General features: G+C 40.0%; 1 protein-coding gene across 1 annotated transcript in view; it reads right to left on the reverse strand.

Moving 5' to 3' along the window:
* plxna4 (plexin A4) overlaps nucleotides 1-21,057 on the reverse strand; it is a 205,264-nt gene extending 184,207 nt beyond the window's left edge. Inside the window, exon 1 of the mRNA XM_026326876.2 lies at nucleotides 20,681-21,057. The gene's annotated coding sequence lies outside the window, so the exon portion shown is untranslated. The remainder of the gene's footprint in view (nucleotides 1-20,680) is intronic.
* Between the last annotated feature and the right edge of the window lie 1,656 nt (nucleotides 21,058-22,713).

Below are 22,713 nucleotides of genomic sequence, written 5' to 3' on the forward strand. Positions count from 1 at the left end.
GCAAAAGAGTTGAATTTGATGGGAGAGACCTAACATTAGCAGATTCACCAAATTAATATATGCTGCAGAGCAGCTGTACTAAAAGGTGTTTGTGATATTGTGTCCACCATTAAAGACAGAGTGAGTGCAAGAGACAGAGAGAGAAAAAGGGTTTGGAGAAAGGAGTTAGAAGATGCTGCTGCTGCTGCTACTTGAGGAATAATGACAGGGCAGCGAGCCCATAATGTTCCTCTAAAAATAAAAGGCAAGCTACAAGATGAATATCTCACATAGGGAACAGCACTGATGCTCCAACCTTTCATTTACCTGGTGGAAAGGATGGCCATAATAGAATGTTTGTCTAAAATTCCTAGGAAACTACAATATATTCAGTAGTTATTAGTTTTAAAAAAGACCAAGAGGAAGGAGAAAACAAAAGGAGACTGGAAGGAAAAGAAGGGTGTGAGACACGGTGACAGACAGAGGGAGAGGCTGTGGTACCACCTTCATATCCACCTATTCTCATGAGTATCAGAAACACACACATAACAAGCTTGCATTCCTAGTGCGCACTTTACACTGATCGACTTTAATTTCTCAGCGACTCACTCTAACAACTTACCTAACCCTAACCTTGAAGAATACAGCTGAAGATTTTCTAATTTTTGATTATTATTATTATTATTTGATCAGAATCTAGTCCCCAAGGGGAATGCTAGTCTCTGCAATATGAGCCTATAAACAGGTTCCTGCCCACACACTGAGTAATACCAGGCATGTGCATGCACACAGTCGTGCACAAACACTGCTGACATCCAAAAACAAAACAAAAACATTATAAAAGAAAGGCTTCAAAAAGTCTCCCTTGAGAAATAAATGGGAGATTTGCAAACATAAAACGGTGAAACCTTGAAAAAAAAAACATAACATCCTCATCAACGGTACCCTGCAATGGCAGTGTGGGTCTGCCACATGAATCTGTTGGTGAAATGCAATTATCCTCCCTGACGGGGGCCAAGCTCGTTTAGTTGCTGTTTGCCTTTGCCTGCTGATCATCAAGCGCCATTAATTAAAGCATGCTTTGGTTTTGAGGATTTATACATTACACACACACACACACACACACACACACACACACACAGAGTAGTGCCATTAGTACATGCTTTGCCTCACAGCTGTTTCCATATATTTATTTTAGAAATGAGGTGATACTGGTGGTAAAAAGAATATAAAGTGTTTTTTCCGAACAAGTGCAAATTACTGTCAGTAAGATTACTTTATTTAGTTTATCTAATTTATCACTTAAAGCAAGCATGAATTATTTTAATCTTTAGATCCAAAGTAACATCCACATAATAGTATACACTAATTTGGCAGAAAAGACAGAAAAGCTAGAGGATGCTGTAAGTTTTGATCTGAGTGTGTAGCTGACCGCTCTGGGATAGCTGCCAGATATACTCAAATATCAAAACACACAGAATTAGTTCTAATAGAGCTGGAACTGGCAGCAAATAAATAAATAACACTATGCACTATTTCCATCTGTGAGACGAGACGTCTTTTGGAAATAACTGGGATGTTTCTATTTTCCTGTTTCATTTTCTGTGTTCTCAAATGAGGAATCACATTATATGTAGAGAAAAGAGATTTTCAAATACTGATTTGTTCCTATAGAGTTGTCTGAACTCCATAAAGTAAAGTGGCATAGACACTTTTACACACCAGAAAGGTGTTGGCAGTCTCTCCACCCTAACATAAATTTTTGTGTCCTGTCTGTTACACATACTGTACATTTAGTGTGGCTGTCAGAAATATTGCTTAAAACTTCAGACAGGAAGCAAACAACCGGTTGAGTTCAAAACTCATCTGCTCCAAATTGCCTTGTTTCCCACAAAGCATTTTGATGCTGCAAAGCTAATTTTAGGGGCAACAGTATTAAGCAAAGCTATTATAGATATGTCAGGAGCCATTTTGCTATGGCGATGATTGTGTAATGGAAAGTCAAGGCCAGACATGACAATTGGAGAGCACACAACAAAAGCAATCCTCGACATAATAATCTCCTACTATTTAAAGTCTGATGGAAAGTAAGCATTTGTGTGGAAGAAATGGCTCGCAATTGAAGAAACTGTCAAAGTCTTCGATAAACAGCTTAACTTCTCAGTGTAAAAAATACTCAAAAAAAATAACTCGCATTCATAAAAAAAAAAAAAAAACACTATGAGTCAAATGGGATTAGAAGATTATGAGTGAGTAAGAAGTAGGGTAATTACACATAATCCTTTATGTTTATAAAGAAAATGACTGATTTTGCACACTTATCTAGGGTAATCTGTCACAGGGTGAAAGGAGGTGAATCAATGACAGTAGCTGGCACGTATATAAGACAGTAACAGTTTAGACTGCATAACAAGTAAATAGATTAAAATATTTAAGAGGAAATGGGCAACACAGAAAAGGACGGGCATTTAAAAGTACAAATGCACAATTTTGACAAAATTTTATTGAGGGAACAACAGAATGTGGAGAAAAGTGAAGTTTGGATCCAGCCATGCAAAGTGAAAAGGGAGAAAGGTCAGTGATGTTTCACAGACTTAATGGAGATGTTAAGAGCATGTCTTGCACCAGTTACAAGGAGGTGAGTCCATTTGCTTAAAATGGAGAGACTGAGGGAATGACAGATTGATGGCTATATGGATGAAAGACAGAAAAAAAAGTACTTTTAGAGAATGTTTAAGCTCCACTCAGTCCAAACGACGACTTCATATATCTCCCATTCTACAGATTACACTTGTATCCAGTTATATTTAGAACTTTTTTTGGTTTTTGTTGATTTCCAAGGACAAGCCAAAACCTAACAAACCAAACAAGCCAAACCCAGATCATGGCATGTAAAATAGTAACTTTTCCTTCAAAAGCTCTCTGTTGCATTTACAAACTATAATTTAAAAGGCAAAGGGGAATTGGTGCAGGGTTTTGGCACCTGAAAACTGCCTGATGTCCTCCCAAATCATATTCTTCATATTGTATATGTTTATAATCTATAATGTCATTCTGATTGTCCATTTTGTAAATCTGCCATAAAGTTGTAGTAGTGGCAGTTGTAGAAGTAGTAGTAGTAGTGTATGTATTGGTCTAAGTATGTAACTGGGACTATGGCTTTGAAACCAGACAGAGCAAAAACAACTGAGAAAGGGAGTCGCAGAAGAACAGAGAGACAGTAACAGAGGCAGATGAAGAAAGAGAAAACAAGCAGACTGACGTGTGTCCCAGATCAGTGGATGTACTGACTGGAGTGGTGAAGTCCCACCACCCCAAACGTCCACACACACCCCTTCCCTGCTGAGCTCTGGCAGTGATCAGAGGAATAAGCGTCACTCTGCATTGTAGCCACACACTGGGACTGGAGGAAAATACTGTGTCCCTGCACTCACCCAGCATAATCACAATCACAAATGCACACATACACGCACACATAAGGCAGGCTGCAACACAGCAAGACATACACTCCAACCTGACACTTCTACATAAAATATAGACAAACACTGCAAGCACAGAGACCAGGATGCCCTCCCAGTACTCATACAAACTGACTTAATACGGTGGCACTGACAAAACTCCATTATGCCCCCACCCTTAGGCTCCCCACTACAACAGTGCCAACAACCACGTTAACCTAGAGCAAAGCAAACTAAGGCACAAAAAAAAAAAAAAAAAAGGTGCAGGCCAAGCCTGTGGCTCAAGAGAAGCTGTAGCTAGGAGGAAACCCAAACAGCAACACATACAGTGCAGTGCAGACTGCCTACCTGCAGGAATAAAAGAATCCACAAGGGACAGAGCAAGGGAGGATTCCCAACTCATTATTACCATTCTAACAACCTGAAGATACATGCTTTCTCTCTCAGACAATATCATATATTAATTAAGAACAGAGACTAAAGTGTATGCCCATTTGACTAACAACTTCCATTTATGAATGCATATATAGATGTACCAATGAACATGATGTACCAATGAAGCTCAGATAACACGGACAAGTATACTTGTACAGCAAGTATATGTCAGTACCTGTATGGCTAAATTTGTGCAACAACTACATAATGCTAAATCTAAGCTGTCATAACATATGTTGTCACTTTCTCAAGTGACATTTGTCAAATTAGCAGCTGCTAACAACTGCTTTCAAACTTAGACAGTAAGTAAAATTATTACTTTTTCTGGCAGGTACAACACCTTTGCAGAAACAAAAACACTGATAAATACATCATTGTGACTAAATTCTATTTTTATAAAGCACAGCAGCAGAACATTAAGATTTACAATAAATAATTGTGGTTCTCTTTCATTTACACATGCACACAATTTGTTGAATAAACAGACAAATATGGAAGTAATGATTAAATGATCAGGTCCAACATGCCCATCAGGCTAAGCTAACCCCTGCTGATACACAAAACAGATGGCACACTGATCTCTCTCAGGAAGGTGACAGTAGGACAGAAAAAAAAGAAGGACAGAGAGGATATAGAGAAAAAGCAGTCCTTGGTGTTTACATCAAGACGTGGATTAGCAGCATGGATTACTGTCACCAGATACCCTGCCTAGATCGGGGTTAGGAGGCCTAATCCACCACAGAGCTGTTGATATTACAAAGAAAGCCTTAGGATTGTAATGTCAACTGGGTACATATATGAATGACAGAAAAATGACTGAGACACCAACATTATGAACTACAGATGTAGCAATCAAGTCTGTGTTTACAAGCATCCACACGCTGAAAATGATACATTATGTTTTAATTGTTAAAGCAAGTACTGAATTTTAAAATCCACAGCTACAATTTTCAAGGGAAATGATCTCCCCATGTTGAGTCTGTTAAAAGTGGATATACCACAGAGTTTACATTTAAAGGCAGCTGTATAGCCATTGAAATAAACTACATTGAAGAGAAACAATGCCTAACTACTATGCTTTGACTAGACCACGTCTTTAAGTGTTTTTTTTTTTCAGCCTAACCAGTTTGCTTTAAATTACATGCAAACAATGGTATTACAATTGAAACAACAGCTCAGTTTATTTAGTTATTTCTCACTAGTGAGAGGAAGAAGAAGGTCTTTATCCTTAATAAGAAGCCAGAGTTAAAATATGATTTTTGAGGCACTTGGGTAGTGCCATGTTTTCAGTATTTACTGAAAACACTGCTTTAGTGTCAGTTTCAAAAGCAGTCCTTTGGCTTGGCCAGGTGCCCCACCAAAAACAACTGGCATGGACTGTAGGTGGGAACCCTAAGAGAAATCATACCCCTAGCAAAGAGACATACAGATTGGCCAGGGTTTCTGAGCAAAATTAGGTTTGAAATGGGTGGGAGAACATGCAATGGTGGCCCGTGTTACTATATAAAAACAATGGACTAAGGGCTTCACGTGTATCAGAAGAACCATGCTTTTCTACAAAGCTAAATATCCAGAAACAATTTTGTCCTGAAAAGATAATGTATAAAAGAAGCATAGTCACAGCAAATGACTTTTCCAGTCTAAATATGTCAAGCGTAAATATGTCTGTGTCACTTTTTTTTTTTGCTTTCTTACTAGCTTGCTGTGTCTCTGTCCTTTCCATACTCACAGAGTGAGTCAGACCATTTCAAAGAGTGGTCTAGGCAAAGATCCAACTGGACAACCCCTCTGGATTTTAGAGAAATAGCTGACATCTGCCCATCCGCTCTCCATGCTCAAAGTCTTTCAGTATTGCCAGTCCTTCTCTTTTCCTCTTTTGCATCTGAGATTGACTTGTCTTACTAGTAAGACTGGGTTTAAACACATTTATTTTTCTAAAACACACACCGAGTCAGGCTTCTCCAGAATTTTTTCTGACAAGAAAATAATAATCTCTGCATTGCATCTTTGGTTTCAATATCACTTGTGGCGTTACTACACTGCAATGAGAGTGGGGAATAAATAACATAGCCCCTAAGGGAGTAGAGCACTCAAACAGTCCTTTTTTCCTAAGTAAGGTCACACAAACACACACAGTTGTGTTTCCATTCCATTGTGGAGACATTACATTGACCTACATTCATCTTCTGGAGACTAATCCTAACCTTAACCATAACCACTACATGCCTAAACCTAAGTCTAACCTTACCCTAACCTTAAACTAAGCCATCAGCCTAAAATTCAATGATTTACAGGGGACCATGACAAAGGCAAATCTCCACAATGTGAGTGGGCTCCTGGTTTGTGTGTCCACAAGTATGGAAAATAAGGTACACACACACTTGGCTCAGGTTGAGCTTTTGTGCAGTGGGTGCTGATGCAGACTGAAATTGGTGGTGGATTATCAGTGCAGATCAAGAGGCTCTAACATCATTAGGAAGATTGTTGAAGAGCCCACTGGCCTGCCATCAGCGCCTCACTCTTATTGGGTTAGACTGTGTCTGATATCTGAATGGGAGGGGCTTTTAAGTTTGACACAAAACATATAACAGTCAATGGACTGGGCCATTTATAGGATGATGTTAATAAAGCTCTGGATTCAATTAGGAAGACCGAGTCCTGATGAAGACACACAAGCAACTCATCAGTGAGCATTAGGGACTGGTAATCAGACAAATGATATTAAGTCAATCACAAGATTTTTTTTATAAGAAAATTATAATGATTATAGATTAATTAATCTTTAATATGCAAAATCAACCAATACATAATTAAAACAAAAGTATCAACACCTTAAACACTTAATGCTATAAACATTCACTTCCTATAATCTATTTCTGTGTTTTTGAAAAGCATACAATTTCAAATGTTATGATGAAAAGAGTGACACAGAGCTTCCCTTTCCCTTAAAATCTATTTTTAAAAAGAACTGATACATTTTGTGTTAAAAACATATCCTCGTGATCATTCTTCAAACTGCCCCCCAGTTAAAGCCTTGTTGTGCCATATACACTCATTTGGAAGACAGAGATATATTTCAGTAATTAGTATAAATGCAGCCAAAAATCCTTCTTAAATGATGTTGCTAGGCACTGTCTGACAGCTGCTTTCATAGAACAAATTCAAAGCCTCTAGCTCTCTCATTTTCCATATCTCTCTCTCTCCCAATTCCCTTATTCCCCATGCTAACGGGCAGACCGGAATGCAGGGCCATGTAGACAAATCAGCTCTTGCTTCTACTGGCTGACGGCTGGCACCATCTTATGTCCCAACACGTCCTCCCTCTCTTTCTCCATCCATCCATTCTTCCCTCCCTGTTCCTCTTCTCCTTCCAGCTCTCTCTTCCCTCTTCTGTTATTTCATGAAAGTGAAAATTCTGCCCTCACTCATTCTATCCTCCCTTTGTTTCCCTCACACTTGGTTGTGTCTTAGTGGTTTCCAGTATCCCTTTTTCCTCTTGACACAGTAATTAATTAGTTGCAGTTTGCTTGAAGCTGGAATGAGTGAATGTTTTGTTGCAGTATAAGAAATATATCCGTGTAACTTGGTCTATGTGTGGTTTGGTTAAAGATTGAGAAATGGCTTTGCTTTCTGTTACCTTTAAGACAATATCGTGCTGTGCTGCTGCTAAACAATCATAATTGAGCATGACTCTTACATCACCATGGGTAATATTGCAGAACAATTTTATCATATATGCATCAATACCAGTATCAGTGTTGTCAGAAATTTGCAGCACAGAAATGCAGAAGTACAGAAAAGCCAAAGCTTAATCCTTAACCCAGTGCTAAACATCACCCTAAAATTCAATTATTTTTATGGTACACAAACACACACACACACACACATAGACTGAGGTAACGAATAAATCCTTCCAATCAGCGATCCACACTCATACACAGGCATGGTGTGACCTCTGAGGTTTTAATTGTGATGCAATCAGACTCACTGAGTTGTGGTAAGACTTAATTTCCAGCAAAGGTGACATTTTTGAAGCTCTTTTTTTTTTTTTTTTTTTTTAAACATTAGTTTTTCACTCTGCTTCTCTCTTCTCTGCCCCCCTCTCCCTTTCCCAGCCTCTCTTATTTAGCAATATCCCAGCACGTCAGTGCCACTGAAACAGGTAATAAATCAGGAATTATAACATTTCATTTTGCACACAGCACACTTACAGTAGGTCCCAATCATATTAAACAGCTTATTCAAGACTTCACAGTGGGGCTAATGTGAATGGGCAGAGTAAGAAAGTGAAGTCTGTAAAACACACTGACCAAGAACTGAGCAGATGAGAAGACAGGAAGTTGGATGATCAGTGTAAGAACTATTGCTCTGTCTTTATCTTCAGTTTTTTATTGGTGGTTCCCTTAAATTGGGTATCTTCCTTTTTTAAGGTGTCCCTCTAAATATAGAGCTAGAAGAGAAAATGTTAAAATGAAACCACTATGAAATGGAACTGGCAATCATCATGCCCTACATGCAGCTTGTGTTTGGAGGGAGAGAGGTAAGACTTAGAACACACAGAACAGTTTGATTTAAACAATTATATTTTCTCTATGGAAATGTGTGGTATGGATATCAGGGTGCTAATGAGAAAAGTTGTATTGTTGTATTGGGATACTACTGTGTTTTGCACAGATGCACAAAACCGGTCAGTTGAGGGCAAAGGGGAAGGAAGAGGTCACTGCAAAAAATGAGTCAGAGAACAAATAGTTCACAGTTGACAGCATAAAAACAGGAGTAACCAATAACAACAATAATCAGTGTTCCAGTAAGCTCTCCCAGAGAGTCAACCTTAACATCACATAAATAACAGAAATGTGATTTAGCTATTATTCATATTTTTGACTACACATGTACTTTTGCTATGGCATGCCAAAATGTTAGCAGTAAAAAAAAAAAAAAAGTCCTATAGCAGTACATGCTGAAATACTGAAAGACATGCACCCTCCCACACAGAATATACACACACAAAAGCTCAGAGCCTAAGGGAAGGGTGCAGAAGAGTTGAGTAGCTGTGATCCAGGTTGAGACAAGCCCAGAGAGTACTACTGCCTACAGGAAGAGCACATCTTAATTGTCACCATAACATTTGAATACTCTCAGATCTAAAACATCAACATGATGAAAACAGAAATATGAAACTGAAAAAAACTCTCTTTTACATGCCAAAATAACTCCTTCTGAACTCAATCTTGGATAAATTAGATTTTCTGGCTGAACTGCTATAAACAGGATCAGGTCTCTCCCAGTTCATGTTTCATCATGAAAAATGAAGCCAGTGATCACTGACCATTGACCACACAGGCATCTTTACGGTTTCTTTTCATTCATTGTTCATATTTATCCATATTTGCCCATCTGTCCCTCTAAATCCTTTTTTCAAAGACCTGTCTGTATCTGCTGCTTTTCCCATCTTCCTCTATTACTATTGCTGAACAGAACTAAAGCAGACATGACCTTTGAGATTAACTTCTTAGACATGATGAAAGCCTGATAATTTAGAAGGCTTAGTGGTGGTGATAAAAACTTAAACTGCATCTTAAATTTTTCTCTGATCAATCAGTGTTTCTGTATTGTTCTTTTGTTTAGACATATGTGAGGTATGTACCAAGATGAATTCACTATGTGAAGTGTGTATGTGTGTTATCAAATGTCTGCATTTGTGCTGTGCTGTGCTCAGTGCAAAGGACAAGGAAAAAAAACTACTGGATAAAACTAAGACCATATATTAAGCTATCCGATTTTATCCCATTCCATCACTCACACAAAAGAAGAGTACTATGCACATCTGTGACCCTCATCAGTGCAGTGGTTGATTTGGTTTGTTTGAAGCACATGGATTACAGCTTTCCCTTATAATCCGTAGTGGTGATGAAGATGAGTCTTAAAGATCTCAGCTCTTCTTTTACAATGCACAGCTGGAATGAGGTCACCCAACTGGCCTGTAGTGCTCTTTTAAATAATTTATTTTTTTTCTGTAATTCACATACACAAGTTAACCATTACTATTTATCTTTTCATTTGTACCTGGTAGTCTTCTTGGTAAATGAATAAGGTGGACAAAATAACAAGGACAACTATAAAACATGCCATACCACAGCATCACAAATTACCATTGACTTGAATAAACATTATTCGACACAATAGGAAACTGAACCTTGCAATAGAGCCATGTACTGTATTTTGTTGTGTTGATGCCTAGCAGATGCAGTTTACTAACAGTTCAGTCACAGTACTAGAGTTTAGCAGGGATGTTGAGCCACAATCCTATACAGCAAATCAAGGGTCTCATCTTTCACGCACTTCTGACTCCATTTTGCTCTTAACTTTAAAGCATGTGTCATTGTTTTTTTTTTTGTTTTTTTTAGAAAAAGTATATGTCATACTTTGTCACCCTGTTCACACGCCCATCCAAGGTAAATTACTGAAGTACAGACCATTTGGGATGGAAGGAGAATGTGGGACATACTAGTGAAAACAGAATGTCTACAGTTGCAGCCCTGCAGTAATAGCCCCAGAAAATGGAAAAATTTGCAGCTTGACAGAATGTGTCAAAAGTGCCCTTCCAACGGCTGAGATATCCAATTTTTAAACACATTTAGCAAATAGTGTTGTATTATAACTACTGCCCGAGAAAGAGCCAAGACAAAGAGACAGAGGAAGAAACAGCTGGCACACTAAATGAATAGAAGTGAAGAAGTGAATGTGCCATTTCCCTAAAAGGTCAGAGTAAAAGAAAAAGTTAAGAGTCTGTGATTTCACATAGTGCTAAGAAATAACACTAAAGTCATTACCATAAGAAATGATGGTGGTTAACTAATGTGATATTTAAGCTGTTCTCCAAACTAAATATGTTCACACTCTATTCCAATTATCTCTAAACACATTAACTACTGTGCATATATGTGCAAAAACATTTCTCCCCTTTCATGTCATTGTTTCACTTCCTAATGGGGAAAATATGCATCTATCTAAATTACTAAAACTAATGTTGGCATGATGCCATAAAATGTAATAATTGGCAGTAATTGACTATAATTACAATCATTGTCAGTAATTCAGAGTACAGAGTTTCTTTGGGCTTGTCATAAAAATGTTGACAATGTTAATATTTAATTGATTAGTCAAACGAGGCACCAGAGGAGACATTCATGCTCTAGATTAATTTCAAACTCGTGTTCATTAAGTTGAATTTAAACTAAAAACGGAAAGCATTCAAAGACATTATTTAGCCTGCACCTAATACTATGCACAAACTTACACACATCCTATATGGGCACATTTCTCCTGCAGTCTTTGTTGTGTAATTATTATACATTTGACCCTTACCATACGTTACAAAAACTGCATGATTTGAAAGATATCTGCACTGCAACTGCAAGAGGACACTTAAAATACATTACATGGGGTGTTAGAGTCAATTGAAGTATATGCTTGTCATATTTTTTTTAATCAAAACCAATTATATTCTAACAACACAATCCTCTCTGCCACATGATCTCTTTGGCCTCGTACATGAACACTGTTCTGAGCACTAAAACATGGTGCAACATGTTTTCAACTTATGAGAGAGCCATTAATATTTAAGGAGAAATGGTGCTCTGTATGCTCTGTTGCAATTCTTAATAACCCAATAAAAACTTCTAGGGTTGTTCATTCTTCAACAAGGATTTTGTTTGCAGTTGATCTGGCACATTTTCATGTAAAACTCAATTTGGATGCCAAAGGAGAAGATGGGTTCCCATTGACTGATCAGTACACTGTAAAGGTTGCCATTACTCAGGATGTATGGCTTCTTTGCCTGTACTTAACTTTTCAAAACACATGTAAATTTTAAAGAGATGTAAACAAAAAAGATATTTCAATGAAAGTCATACAGGCAAAAATAGTGTAGTAAAGATAGCGTACAGAAATATATAAAGTCTGAGGCACATAAGTATGTCTGATAGTATTCTATTAGTAATAGTGATAACCTTGTGGAAGCTCTTTATGAATACCGATTGATAAAATCTGAATATACAGTTAAGTATAGAGTTAATTTAATTTTCTTTAAAAAAAAAATCATGCGGCAGATATTTTCTATACACTGAGTAGTATAACATATACTCTTAAGTGTACAAGCTTACAGCTACAAATGTATAAGCCATTTCACAAACTCAGGGGTGGGTAAACTGAGTTCAGGCAGGTTTACACTCCATTAAATGCTTTTCCACAGCCCCTCCCACCCCACAGTTCGCCTACCCTCAAACTTTTCCCTGTCTCGTTTACTCCATTCCACAAAGCCTATGGCATAAACACATCAGACAAGCTTTCAAGCCAGTTGTCGTTCAAAGTGGCAAGTGAGAGGATGCAAATTGTTATCCAGCATTTTACCCCCCTCTCTTCCTCCCTCTCCTCCTCCCCTGCCTTGGTCTCTTCACAACTGGTCATGGCCGTTTTTATATTTTGATTTTCTGCAAGCTTTACCTCGTTGCATTGCTCTTCCCAGAGACATGAAGAAAAACCTCTTACACACTTTGACTTACACACGGACAGTAAACAAACACACGCAGACAGACAAACTACATCACTATGTGGTTGCCAGATTTGCCGGTGGGCTCAAAACAACCCAATCAAAGCGCAACTGGAAGGAACGCCATAACAATGCAGAACGGATGGACACAAAGAAAGCGAAGGGTGGAGGAAGGGATGAAAATCTCTCTGAGAGCTTTCTCCACACCTATATTCCTAGACTCAGAGGGAGAAGATGGCCTTTCTGTGAGCAAACAGAGAAAAAGTCAGAGGGAGGATTGCTTGATGCAATACACAACAAAGCGGTTCACCTTTCCTCTTCTAGTACGTCATCTAGGGATGCTGATGTCTACAGCAACTCCCAATGCTGTGCATAGGAAGCATAAGGAGTAGATGTGTGCTCAGTTGCAAAAAGCATATAACAGCCAAACTTTGTCCATACAGACACCATTAGGCACAGTTTTTCTTAAATACATTTCAGAAACTGATCAGTTGCAGCTTCTTATATTCGAGTATTATAAATATCATTGTGGTTTTGTGCTACTAGTTAGCCGAACTGAGCAATTTGAGGACTTCTCATGTTTTTGCAGTTTTATAAGTGAAATTATTTAATCATTAAAATGTTTGACAAAATAAGTGTTACTTGCAACCTTATGGAAGGCTGTCTAGCAGAAGATGGGAAAAATCTGTCGTTTTCAGACAAAGAAGACTTCTACTGTTGTAAAGCAGCTCAAAATCCAGGCAATCCAGGCCATGCAACAGTCGTCATCAGTGCTGAGAATGTCAAGAGGTATCAGTGCTTTTCTCCCCACTGCAGATAAAAATGCTAATAGTAAGTGTTTTGGACTAATTTGCTGTCATATGAAAGGTCAAAAGTCCATTACATTATCAACCCATCACATCTCTTTAGTGCCTCCTGCTATTTTTCCTAGGAAAGTGCAGCAGTGAGAACAATCTCTGTGGAGGTGTCCTCAGTTGACAAATCAGCTTGTCATAGGAACACAGTTAGTTGTGTGGGTGGCAGGTAAGGAGGGTGTGGTGTCACTAAAGTGGAAAGATTTAATAGGTCCTTGCTGAGCCAAACTGGGATACAGTATACTTGTGGTGCACTGTTTATGATTCTCAACAGGGGCTGGAGTGGGAAAGGATGACATATGTGTCAGAGTTGATGGAATAATGTGTATGAGCAAACATAGATTTCAGATTGACCATGCTGGTGATTCACCAATTCGGGAAGAGAAAGAGAGACTTGTTGCGGTACATGACAAGATTTTTCAAGTGCATCAGCAAGTTTTATCACAGCAATCAAAAATCAATAACCATCAGTGATGAAAGTCTGAGGCTTAAGCAGAGTGGCAGATGAAACATTTTGTGTTCCAAGACAACAACAAACTTCTAACCAGCACTTGGCAAGAGTTGGGTCCTGGCTAAGAGTCAATCACTGCATTTGCACAGACACAAACCATTCCAAATCCCATCAACAGAAGAAAAAAAAACACTCAAGAAAGGCAAAATCCCAAACTCAAAAGGGAGCAACACACAGAAAGTAGAATAACAGGAAAACCCTGTTGTAAGCCTTGTTAAATCACTCAGTAGCATCCCGAACATTATTCTGCTAAACTACGATATATCTTGAGTGAAGGGACAGAGACATGAGAAGGTAGGATGATGTAGGAAGTGTATTAGCATAAAGCAGAGCCTCCCTCCATCCCACCTGCTTCTGGCTATAATGCAGCAGGGGTCTTCCCTAAGCCCGCTGTTTCATAATTACTGTGGTAACACTGCATATTGATGCCCCCTGACAACACTGACACTTGGAGCAGACAAGAAGGGTGAGAGAGGGGGCAAGAAAGAGTGGGACAGAGAGCATGGGTGATGGGATATCAATAGTTTTAAATCCCAACAGAGGATCACCCTGCTAAGAAATAATATCATACTGTAAAAATATAGTAATCAAAGATTGTAATCATATTCTCTGTATATTTTACTTTAAGTGCAGCTCAATGGGGACATTCTTACAGGGGTGTGAAAACACTTGTCAATCACAGCAGCACTAGTCTGCAGTAAGGACAAACTATTTTAAACAGCTGCTATAATACAGTAATTTTTCATGGTAATTTTAGTGCTGGTAACATAACCTTTCACAATAAATCTTGACAGACTAATAAAAGCTTGGTGCATGGATCTACCAATACCTTTAGAGTAATATTGGTGTCATTTACTTATTTCAAAGGTGGTAACGTCTGTTCCCAGCAAATTAAGGAACAAATCCAATGTTTCTCAGGAAGGACAGAATCTGCAGACAGTTGGGGAATCAGAATAAGTCCACCAGTAGATCCTCACCTGAGCTCACTCCTTTGGTCACTTAACGAGCCTATTCAGACTAGGTGTCAAGTGAAACCAACTCAGCGATGTGGGTCTAACGACTCTCACCTGATTTGTTTAGCCCACTTAGTGAGCCTATTGGGCCAAGGTTGGAGTGAAACTAACCTGGGAAATAAATTTGGAGGCTCCAGTCCAGCCTCTCTCAGACTGATGAAGTCACTTGGATGGGTGGCGAAATGTTTCAGCTTTAAAGAACGGAAAGTCCAGTTGCCATGACTCAACCTCTAGATAACCTCCCCTGGATGACTGAGAATCTACACAGACAGAGGTGGTACTGTAACTTCTCACAGAACAGAAGAACTGTGCTCATTAATGTCACCCCAAAGCTCCTACAACCAGTAAGGTCAAAGAGGGGTGGGAACAGGGTGGAGTGTCAAGTTACCATCAACAAACCAATATTAACCTGCATTACTACCATAATGCTCAAAGTGTTTGCATGTGGCCTCAGTCATAATACTGTAATACAAACCATTATATGTGCATACTTATGCAACATGAAACCAAAGCATGGTTTGTTCCTGTAGTGTTATTTAAAGAAGTATCTGCCTAAAAACAATTCCTAAGGGATGAATTACAAGCCACTGTTCAAGTCAATATGTTGGTTGTAGGTTACATGTTATATATTAAGATCTCTAAGGTATTGTCGGATATAGATTAATAAAATATATGTGCACACATGCATACATACTTAAGCATGCATGTCCATGCTTCATTGTGACAGGCAGGATGAAAACAGAATTAGGGGTCTAATCCTTGCGTGGACTTAAGGCGTCACTGCAAAAGCAAATGAATGCAAGCAAGAGGGGGGGGGGGGACGCCCTAAGACTGCCTGCAATTTTCCCATCATTTCACGCATCTGAAACAAAACTAATTTACTGCTCGTCATGCTCGGCTTGGCATACACAAACATAAGAGCCAATATGCCACAGCATGTCATCTGCCACTGCATCAAAGAAAGCTGTTTATATATCAGACTCACAGCTCAATATGAATCATAGAGACCTGGAAAAAACGCTTAATATGGTCTTATCAAAAGGAGCAGTCTGGCAAACCCAGAGTGATATGTTGGTGCCTTTTCACATCTGCCCGATTCCCATCTAAAACAGCAACATCCCATGCCTCTTCTCACTTTATATCCTGCCTCACAGGTCATACCAATATCACAACAGTCAGGATTTTTGGCCCAACTACACACAAACACAAACAGATAAAGTTATGTATTTGGTAGCTTAGAGTGAGGCAGAAAGATATGGGTGGAGAGAGCTAGAGGCAGAACACAGTCAGAAAGAGAGAAGAACTGAGAAAAAAAGATGAAAGAAAGCAAGAGAAAAGGCTGGAGGGAGAAAATAAAAGTGGTGCGAATGTGATATAGGTGCATGAACATGTATTGGGTGCCATTATGAAAAGCACATGACAGTTTAATAGGACTCTGGCTGCCACTGTGAAAAAGGAAGTTCTGAAAAGTAGGATATGTGCGCAGATACATACAGACATATATGATTATATGTATCTGCTCCTCTGGGGTCACACTTATTGCTGAGTAAACAATTCAGAGGGGAATACAGGTTCTCATTAAATTGGACTCTGTGACGTGTATTGATTTCTCCCCATGGATTTCACAACACCTATTGTTTGGAGAGCCTCACTGCAGATCTCCTCTGTGGCAAACATCAATATGCAGCTCTATGGTGCATTACCAAAGGGTTAATTGCATAGTTGTAAGTAATTATTCTCTTAATGTAGCATACAATTCTCCCCCCACATTGTAATTTCAAGACTATCAAGTCGTCAGTCAATGATACCATCTTTCTAATGAAGTGTCAACTAAAACATATTCCACACCAAGGTTGAAGCCCAAGCTGAGATCAAGCCCACGCAGGCAACTTAATGCTGCTTTTTGTAAAGGTCTAAGAAAAATTTAAATAACTATAATTCATAATTCAACTTTACTCTAGTTATACTCTAAATTGTTACAATGCACATCATCAACAAAGAAATGTCCACTGTCTAAAGAGCAATACACTATACATTTAATTGTGGCAGATAAAAAACAAAAAGTAGCACCCCAAAAATTACATGCCCAATTTTCTATTATCCCTGAAACTATTGTTTAAGAGTCATGTGTCTGGCTGTCCTAAAACATGGGAGACAGATTATAGGGCAAAGAACAGTTGGTGACATAGTACACAATTTCCAATCTTCTCTGTGGTGTTTGGTGGCATTAGAGAGGAGGGGGGTCTAACTGGAAGACTAGCCTGTGTCTGGTAGTCCTGTCACAGCCCAGAGGGGTGCTAGTGTGTGTGTGAGTGGGTGAAAGAGAGGGAGAGAGACATCAAGTGAGAAAGAGAGCAACAAAAAGGGAATGAGAACAAACAGAGAGCTCCATTCAGGTCCAATCCACAGTCACATCATTCAGTCTGACATGATGATACATCTCTGTGACCAGTATTCATATAGGGCCTCGCCAGGCCAGTCACAGATGCATCATTCACACCCACACAAATACACTTCCGCCTGAGTCTTGCCTACACTGCTACAAGGCATTTATACCACCACACAGGATCTTTCCAAGATTCCTCAGTCATGTTCAATCAGAGTTACCACTTGATATGAACACAATGCAGCGATTTTCTATGGAGTTTATTGTTGTAAGTGTACTGCCCCCAAAATGTAAAGAATGTCTTTAATGCCAAGGTTGGAGTGAGAGTTTATCCATTAGCAAGCCATAATATTGACAAGGCCATGCTCTCCAGGTCCAAACTCAGCCTTGTAGCCGTAACACTGGCTGACAGACAGGGGGTAGTATGTCAATGTGAGGTGCTTACAGGCCGATAAAGGCTGCTGCTCTAATTTCTATAGGCAGGCCTTGATGGACAGCACACAGGGAGAGAGGGAGAGACGGAGAGAGAGGAAGGGAGGGAGAACGTGTTCTTACAGCATTTCAGAGTTTACAACTGAGCTGGAATTTGGTGAAAGTACAAGGAGGCTAGACACAGATGAGATAGGATTATCAAGCAGTTCAGGAACTAAATGTTTCTTCCTTGAGACCTTGACAGCAATAAAACACACACTCTAAGAAGCGAAGCACAGCAATCTAACGTTCAGAAATGAGCTAAATTACACGCTCTCAATGAAAAACAGGCAGTAACACACAGGCTTGCCTGCTAGTCACAGCAACACTGACACAGAAAAGCAAACAAATTTCAGCTACAGTAAAGACACTTAGCCGTGAGCTACCTTCCTTTACCTCACCATCACAGTAACTAATGGGGCGCACGTCAATCAGCAATATCTACCGTTTCTTAAGTATGTTTTCAGCTGCGCAATTAAGAACCACCAGTCAACTTGTGTCAGGGCAGAAAGCAGAAAAATTGTATCTACTGAATGATTATTTTCAAAAGTTAAATATGAACTGTGTCTAATCAACATATGTATCTTAAGTCACATATATAGTATAATATAAGAACCAAAATTGTCAGTGAAAACCTGCTATATGGGATCAGTCTATTCACTGCACCAGCCTGTGAAGCCACACTGCCCCTCATGGATTTTCCAGCATATAACCTTGTTCCGTCATCCACACTCTTATGTGTGCACCAAACAAGTATTTAGGCCTTTGTATAGGATCAATAAAAGTGTCTAAGGATGTACAACTCTTTTACTTGTGACAGACTTGTATAAGAACAATAACATAATGCTGTATATTAAGTATATGATGATATCAAGGAGGGACTGAAGGGGCAACACTGAATTGATGCATTGAGTCTGTAGTACAGGTGGACAGAGCGAGACAGGAACCAGCAGAGGGGCTCAGAATACCCAGTGTGACTGCTGTACTAGAGATCTCCACTTTGTATAGACTGGAGCAGCTGCTTTCTGTGCATGAGGTGCAAGAGAGGGTGGGATGAAATGAGGTGAGGGGGGGGGGGGGGGGGGGGCAGAAGAGGAGAGAAGTGAAGGGCACAAAGTGCAACAGCCGCATTTGGAGTCAAAAACCTATTAACTATCACACTACTTGGCTGAAGAAGAGCTAGTGCACAATAAAAAAGATCAACCTGCACTGTCGCAGCCTTTGCTTAAATGTCTAGAAATCAGTTCAGTGACCAAGAAATCTTCCCACTCAAATACAGATGACACTGGTGTCTGTAAATAACCCACATGGTCATGACAATTACAGAAAACAACCAATGTGTTGACACAAAGTGAACTACTGTTTACAGAGCGCTTTCTATCGTTAACCTTAGGCAGAAATAAATTGTTCATTATTGCTCATCACTATGTCACTGAGCTCGACATATGTGGACAGCTATAAGGGGGAAGGTGACCTACCTGAAAGTTGACTGTGTCAATGACTGTCATTGTTTAACTGCAATTCGGAAATGTAGTAACTCTAGTGCTGTGACTTAAGTGTTCAGATTGGCTCTCATTAGTTTTCTCTGTATTCTGAAGACAGCAGACCACCACATGTTATGTATCGTCTGCTTAATACAGAAAGACGCCAATGAAGCTTTTAGACTGAAATACCGCAAGCACAAAACTTTGCATGCATTGAGCAATCCTGTTTTCTTTACAACATCAAAGCAAAACCCTTAAAAAAAAAAAACGTTTTAATACTGTGACGAGACCTACTTTAACCTTAAAATACACCCACCATGTGACGCTATGAATATTACAATAAAACCATACGCCTTCAGGTATGGTCAGATTAAACTGCCTACTGCATACCGCTGAGAGCAGGTCCCTGTAGAGACATTACATGAGAAGCCCTAAAGTCAAGTTCTTCTTGAGGAGCCCTGCCTGTGACACGTCGGTCAAGTTCAGAAGCTCTGAGAGGAGATTGCCATATCCCACCGACCCTCGATCCACACGGGAAGACATGTGTCACGGTTTATTTTACATCAAGCACCATCGCGTTTTCCTACGAATCAAGACACAGCAATAACAAGGACTCAAAATGATAACTGTACGGCTGACTTTTAAAAATGTGGTCATAAACTGGCTGAAAAGGGGCATTCAAATCCAAAAATATGAGGAAATACTTCCTACGGACTATCCAAATGTGAAATCCCGACTCTAAAAAGCCGTTTAGAAAGGTCATTCGTAGTACCATGCTTGGATAGTTTCAGGCTACATACATTTTTTCCAGATCAGGTGCAGGGCATGCTCCAAAACGGCAGGGATTAACTAACTTTTTTAAAAAAGGAACCACGCGGTGTTCATTATTGCCATTCAATGTTTCCCCCTTTTAATTTTAATTTTAACTTGCCTAAATACAAAGCACCCTGACAAAACCGTGCGTGGGAGAATAGTTTTGTCCATTTCCACGATTTACAGCCGAGCCATGACTGAAATCCTAATTGCAGTCCAGGAGTCTACACTCCGCTACAAGCCAGTCCTTCGCATTGGGTTTGTCCCAGAAGGCACTGCGTAAATCCGACGCGGAATCCCCGGTAAATCTTTCAGTTTATAACATTCAGAGTTTAACTCGGCGAGAGGACCAAGCACGATTTGGGTATGCTGCTCTCGCTGGCTCACGGTGGATGAAGGGCATGAATAATGTGAAGCGCCAAACGCGCTGAATCCATTCAATAGATGGTCCCAAGTTGAGAGAAATAGCAGGTCATTCAAATATTCTGCAATTCTCCCCTGCGCTGATAAGACGATCCACATGGGCAGGTTCGGAATGAAACCCGCCCGATCCCCGGAGTGCGCAGAGCGGGCATGGCGCAGCTAGAACAGGTGCAAGATGCCTCCCGTCACCTGGCTGGTGCAGTGGCAACCTCACACCCAAAGCCTAGTTATAATGGCACCAAAACACACTAAAAACAGTCCTGGCTGTGGGAACTAACGCAGTGACAAGCCCCTTTCCTTACCTGTAATCTATGCAGATATCACTTCACAGCCGCATCGACACTGCGGATAAAAGGCAAGTCCAGAGCAATCCCCAACTCCGTTTACTCCCCCCAAAAATGAGAAATGCTTAGAATAGTGTTATATCCTGATCAAACGGCTTGTCCACTTTAAATCCCCAGTAGATGTGTAGTTGGAAGGCGATTCCTGCACGGGGAAAAGAAATAGCAGCAGACTCCAGCACCATTCCCGATCAGCAGGACCCTACTACGCCGCTCTGAGTGCTCTGAGACCCGGGAGCTGCACCTCCCATCTCCCGGTGAGGACGCACTTGGTATGCCGCTGGAAAAGCCGCTGCGCCGTATGGGATACCGCAGGAGGCTGTGCTTGTGTGCGTGTGTGCGCGTGTATGTGTGTGCGTGTATAGATGTGACTCAGTGCGGTGCTCCTGCTCAACTGAGGTGCTGAGTGTGCTGCAGCGGAGTGCGAAAGAGAGAGAGGGAGTGCAGAAGGGACGGAGAGAGAGGGGCGCGCTGCCTCGGAGTTTGCAGCTTCACAGCGGATCTTGAAGCGCGGGAGGGACTGAGTAAATGGCGCTTTGGCCGCTGCAAAATGCGACCGTTTTCACAAGGATCCTGACTCACCCGCAGTAACAGCACGGATTTGGGGGGCAAGGGGGGTTGGGGTTACAGTTTAAGTCTCTGGCAACTACCCTAAAGAGGCAAAATGCACATTAATATGGACTGTACAAAACAATCCAGTTCATCTCAACAAGCCCTTTATTACCATAATCACATTTATTATCTAATGTCTTTTAAAGGCAGTGACAAAGTGCCAGTGGAAGTGAGACAATCCCACCAGCGAACATTGCAGTTCCACGTAAATTCTTTATGTCAGCCTCCTTAAACAATTGCACAGACTTGTTCTAACGAGAATAATTGAAAAAAGTAGATTCTTAAGTTTAACACTTCCACCTTTTGACTGGTATTTGTCAGTGGATATGGCACAGCATGTGAGATTAAATAGATTTTATGCTTGGTTAAAATAGGTTTATGCATTGAGGCATGGGTCCTGCAGCCAGGCAAAGGTTTATGTAATGCATTTATCCCGCTGAGAACAGGATTTGGCAATGCCAAAGGGGAATATACACCAAAAACACTACAATACAATACCGGAGTGAAATGATCAGATCATCGGATTTGAATATCTAATCGCAGGATAATTTAAAGATAGAGATTAGGCAGCATAATTACGACTCTTGCAGATTTGGAGAGGATTAGCATCTGCATTTCTGTTCTTTGATGATCATTTAATATGCTTCAGGAGTGCATCCCTCACCCATACATTAAGTAATTAATATTCAAGACGTCTAATTATGTAATCAAGTCTTTAACGAAATAAGCAGTCTGTGCCTTCATGACTACAGTCTTTTCCATAAAACAAACTATTGAATTTACTTCTCTTCATCTAAAGACTTAAAAATGAGTCAGCATGGTCTAATACTGGGCACAGTACTGGGTCACTTAGAAGTTTCTTTTATTTCCCTGCGTTATCATTAGATTAAAAACGGAGCCCAGTTGGATTGAAATAGCATTTCAAATAGTAAACGAGTGGAGTTTGAGGAGCTGGCAATGGAAATAAAAACAACTTTAAGATAGAAAAAAAATAAATAAAACGATTCCAGTTCACTTGGAGAATAGAGAGAGAGCAGGGAGGGAAGGTATCCATGCCTGCTGGAAAATCCTCCCTCTCCCACAGTCCCTGTTTTCCTCCTCGTCTCTCTGCCTCTCCCTGCTCTCACTTTCAGAGGGTCCCTGGGCTCTCAAACACTGCATCAGAGCCCCACCTACAGGCCAAATAAACTTTACAGCTCCTGACAATGACAAATACAAGCCGAGGTAAAGTGCTGTGCTGGCTCTGCAGTGCTCTGACCATTTACCACCACAGCTCATTAATGTTTTTCGTGAACTTTAACAAAAATGTTTTAAAAGGACAACTGTGCAAAACCTGCATTTATGTAAATATAGCCTCCAATGAGTCAAGCAATCAGAAAATA

The sequence above is a fragment of the Mastacembelus armatus genome, chromosome 23 (assembly GCF_900324485.2).
Source record: "Mastacembelus armatus chromosome 23, fMasArm1.2, whole genome shotgun sequence".
In the NCBI taxonomy this organism is placed as follows: domain Eukaryota; kingdom Metazoa; phylum Chordata; class Actinopteri; order Synbranchiformes; family Mastacembelidae; genus Mastacembelus; species Mastacembelus armatus.